This window comes from Agelaius phoeniceus, unplaced genomic scaffold, assembly GCF_051311805.1.
Source record: "Agelaius phoeniceus isolate bAgePho1 unplaced genomic scaffold, bAgePho1.hap1 Scaffold_289, whole genome shotgun sequence".
Classification (NCBI taxonomy): domain Eukaryota; kingdom Metazoa; phylum Chordata; class Aves; order Passeriformes; family Icteridae; genus Agelaius; species Agelaius phoeniceus.
Window position 1 is genome coordinate 2,722 of NW_027509925.1, and position 4,899 is coordinate 7,620.

The window sequence follows — 4,899 nt, forward strand, 5'->3', positions numbered from 1 at the left end:
CCCTCCCGACCCCCAGGGGAAATGCTCTCCAGCCTCGAGCTGCTGAGAGACAAAACGTGTGATTTGACACTAGGGTCCGGAAAAGGTTTCCGTTTAGATTAGCAAATGCCTCCATTGTTCTCGGTTACGTCCTAGGATCGGTTTTAGGCAGTGACTTTCTACCGCTTGTCGGATTTTCTTGTGCAATGGTAAGAAAATAGGCAGGTCTGATACTGGTTTCGCTTTTTTTCTACTTCATGTTCCATGAGCTGCTTTTATCCAAGCAATTGTTTTAAAGTTCTACTGTAGGCGTTTCTGGTTCACTTTTTTTTTTTTTTTTCCCTCTAAATCGGCAGTAAATATAGCTGAGTAAAATTACCTTGGTTTTCTTCCTTCTTAAATGTTTTTATTGATAATCCTATTTGAATATGCAGAACACGTGGGTATGTCCTGTAATATATCCTAGCTTTTCTTGTTTACAGGGTACTCAGGAAATATTTTTCCCTTAGAGTCCCACTGAAACATTCTCCGTGCAATCTCCGTTAAGGTCTGTGTTTACAAATAAGCCACCATCAGCTGAGATATTTGCCTGTGTACCTTTTCCTGTCATTCAGAGCTTGCGTTCTGTGGTTTTTATGATAAACCTATCAAACTTGCGAAACTGTTTTGCAAGTCTTAACCGTTGAAGGCAGCAAGAAGTGGTTTTAAAGCCTGTTCTTGAGCAGACAAAGGGAAAAAGTGTGAATTTGCTGCTGAACTTGTCCTTTTTCATTTGACTTGCCTTGAATTATTTAGGAAGAGAGAGAACTAGAAAAAAGAGAGAAATAGAATTGGTTCTTGAGCCCTCCTAAAATGCTCCCTGTGATTCCGTGTGGAGCCAAAGTGAAGGGTGATGGAACAGAGCCCCTGTGCTTTAGAAGGAAATCAATTTCAACCTGATCTCCACCCTGAGTCTCCCTAATTTCTGTTTCTAAAATGCAAACTAAGTTTAGGAAGTGTTGGGAGTTAGTATTTTGGGGGAGAAATGGCAGTTGCACAAACCGTTCCATTTCCCAGAGGCTCTGGGAAGGATTCATTTTGTAAGCGCTGTAACTGCCATCGGTTGGGGGTTCGGGGTTGGAATGTGCACTTGCCCTCCTATAAAGCACTCGTTCATTTGCATTTCAGTGCCAGGAGTCTGGAGAAACTGGAGAAGAGCCCAAGAGACATTTTTCATCCTGAGATACAAAAGGTAGGAAGTGACTTTTTTTGGTTTGGTTCTTTTTCTTTATGATTTCCTGGAAATAGAAGTAATTAAGTATAGATCCTACTGGTTTGTTTCTTCCAGTAGCTAATAAGAATAAGAATAATAATCTAATACTACTTAAACTGTCTCTTTATCCATTGAACTGGCCATTTCAAATCCAAACTTCTAAACACCAATAAAACCATCATCCTTGTAGAATCTTTAATAGGAGGGGGCTAAAGATGCTGTTTTTGTTGACAGGATTTATTGGTTCTTGAAGGGCAAGAGGTGAGTACAAGCCTAACTACTTCTTGCTCACAGACCCGTCCGGTGAATGCGGCTTTGTATTTGGATGGGCTTTTGATGACTTCTAAATCAATTGCTCGTTACAGTAAAAAGAAGTCATGTTTTTTTGAACCTGACAGCAAAAATAACTTGAAGCACCAACTTAATCATAATTGATCACCCGTCTAAGTTAATGATTTTATGCTATACTATCAAAGTTTAAAGGTAAATTATTGTGTAGTAGGAGATGGTATAAAATGTATGTTCTAACGTGTAGGATGTATGCAAAGATTAGAGGAAACAAATTTTTATGTCTTCTGTTTGACTGTTCACCAAATAATATTTGGTTTTATTTTCCTGGGATCGGTGAATTTTAAATTTGGAGTCCTCTATGCTAAGGATGGTCAGCTTACAGGTGATGAAATGTTCAGTCATGGTGAGGTTTTCACCTTCTCCTTAATTGTTTTGCTCATCTGAAAAAAAAAAAAAAAAGGCAAGTTAAAAAAAAAAAAGTTATGTTTATTATTTGTTACCCCGTTCTGTCCGTTTCCTCAGTATTTGCTGGAGCTCTGCTTACCCAAGCGTTGGGTAAAACAAGCTTTGGGTTCCTTCTGTCCCACTGGGTGTTGCCCAGTTTGGTTGCATCTGGTGAAATTCACCCTGAGCCCTTACAGAACCAGCTCAAACCAGGTGAGAGCCATTCGCAGCTCTCTCAGGACACCCGGAGGAGGATGGGTGACGTTTCTGAGCATCTGGCAAGTGTACTTCTATCAAAACTCGGCCTGTGCAATTTCTGGGGAAAACCCTTCTGTATCCTGAAGGGTTCCTCAAAGTCTGTTGAGGATCCGGTTAGCAGTTGCTCACCTGGATGGTTCCAGCTCCTCAAGCTAACACTTGTACTCTTGCCCTGTAGTTTAGATCTATTGTAGTTTTGTTATTTTGCAAGATTTTACGTCTTTGGACAGTAACGTGCATTTCACTCTTTGGAACCTCTCGGATCGTGCTTTGGTGCAGCACCACCTAATGGGACACTTGGCTGCTGTGCTGAAGGGCTTGGTTACTAGAATTGTAAATCCCGGAGAGTTTGTAAGTCTTCTGTCCCCAGGGAGGTGTCACGCTTTGTTCACCGTTGCTCTGTTTGTCGGGTGCTGCTTCTCGTCGGAGGTATTAACTTCAAACTGCCCTGTTCTTTTTTGAACTTTTTTTCCTGGTTCTCTCCGTAGGGCAGGGAAGGACTCTCGTATCCCGGTCGTCAGACTCAGCGCTGCCCGAGAAGATACAGAGACTGTAAAAATCATAAGAAGCAACTAGGACTGCAGAGGAAACAAACTGGAGAGAACAAAAGGTGACATTGTTCTCCTTAGCCTGGATTAGAAACATCCACTGCGCTTTGATGCCGGTGGCTGCCAGGGGCTCGTTAGGTCTCTTGAGGCAGGTGTAGGTGTTCACTTGTAGGTTCTATTTTTTGGCAAAGGACCACGAGAGAAGTTTATTTATAGATCCAAATAAACATTCATCTTATCTGAACATAACCTGTCATCCCCTTTCTGACATTAAGGACTCCTGTATAAATACTTGGGGGGGTTTTCTTTGTCGTTTCTGAATGGTTCCATTTTGCCGGCTACTTGAACAAATCTGAGGGGGTTTAATTGCATACTGCTTCCTTGAAATTCTGTTGGTCTCTGCTTGGAACCCTTCTTGTACTGCTTAATGAAAGACTTCGGATGGTGTTTTCTTGCCTGTTTGTGGTTAAGGTCGTGCTCTGATGCATTTACAGAAGCCATGGCAGGAGAGAGTCAGCTGCTGGAGAAGAGGAGACAGTACTATCCCTGTGCAGCACGGAACTGTGCTACTGCTGTGTCATCAGCTGTGTCTGCACTGAAAGTAGCCACCTTCACTTGTAGGTAGCTCCTTGGTGCTTTAGGACACGCTGAGGGATTTATTCCTTTTGGGATCCACGATGAGAATTCCCAAGAGAGGTAGTAGTAATAAGGTCTGAGATTGGAAAAAAGCCTGTGTCCTTGGAATGTTGTTGTTGTCGTCAAAAGTTAATTTTTCCTTCTTTCTTAGCCAGTAGTCAGCTTTTTGCTTTATTTTTTGTGGTATCAGTATTTGATTGTTTAAAAAATTGCTTCAAAAGAACTGCAGTGGCTGGCCACCAGGACCTTGTTCAGATTTGCCTATTTGCTTGTAGCTAAAACGTTTCCATATTGTTTATCATTCTATTGAAGAAACTGCTGCCCAGTCAACTAAGAACTGAACATCTATCTGTCTAGGACATGGGGAGAGGATTTAGGTCATGTCTTTGTTTCCAGAAAAAAGTTCCAGTGTAGTTTCTAACTAGAGGAAAAGGGGGGGGGGTGAAGACTCGGGGCTCTGATGCCGTTGGGGGCACCCCGAGGTGCCCAGGAGCGGGAGCCCCACTGCGGTGCAGGAGCAGGTATGTTATCACGTACTAGAGAGCAAATTATAAATAGAAATATGAAAATTATAAGTATAAAAATATTTTTTAGATCGTTAAAGAAAGCGGTTTTTTTAACTTGTCAATAGGCAGGGTTTTGATGATAAAAATGATAAATACAAAGAATATGAAGGTAGAAATCTAAGTCTAGAAAGATATCATAAATACATACAGATAAAGTTTAAAACTAGAAGAAAAAATCAGTTGCAGCAGTAGATACGATACATAATATAGATAATACTTTAAATACATGTCTAGAATTTTATAGATATTATAGATAATTATTAATAGATTGCATCAAAAGAAACGATAAATATAAATGTGAGTATAATTACACAAAGTATAAAAATATTTCGATACCGTTTAAAAGAAGGTGTTTTCGTGTATTTATTTGGTTAGAGATGGGGTTTTTGTTTGGATTAATAGAAGTATTCTAGAAATATAAATCTAACTGTAGAGAGATCCAATCGATAGAGGAGGCTATTTCTAAAAACACAACCGAACGCCGCCGCCTTCGGGGGAATCGCACGAGCTCGGCCGAAGCAAGGCGAGAGCGGCCGACCCTGACGGCCTCGAGCGAACCGAGGCGAGGCTTCCGAGGCTGCCTGAAGCGAAGCGAGCCGAGCTCAGGCGAAGCGAGCCTGCTGCTCTCGTGCGCGCTGCTTAGCGCCAGTGCGCTCCCAGCCTAATGAGCTCCTGCCCGAGCCCGCGCTCCCGGTCGTGTCCGCGCCGTGGCCGGGCCGCCCGCGGGACGCGGGAGCGGGAGAGCCCCGAGCCGGGCGAGCTGAACGGGAGGCGGCGGCGCTTGCCCGCCCGCCGTCGGGGAGCCGAGGCGAGGCGAGCGGAGCCGAGGCGCGCCGAAGGCACAGAGCGGCTGGGAGTTGGGCCGAAGCGAGGCGAGCTCGGCCGAAGAGGCGAATGCAGGCGCCAAGAGCCGAGTTGAGGCGAC

At 43.5% G+C, this 4,899-nt stretch overlaps 1 long non-coding RNA gene across 1 annotated transcript; it reads left to right on the plus strand.

Moving 5' to 3' along the window:
* Positions 1-1,674: 1,674 nt before the first annotated feature.
* Positions 1,675-4,322, plus strand: LOC143693117 (uncharacterized). Its single transcript, XR_013180604.1, has 2 exons — positions 1,675-1,982; positions 2,713-4,322. It is a non-coding gene; the product is annotated as an uncharacterized LOC143693117 (long non-coding RNA).
* Positions 4,323-4,899: the final 577 nt, after the last annotated feature.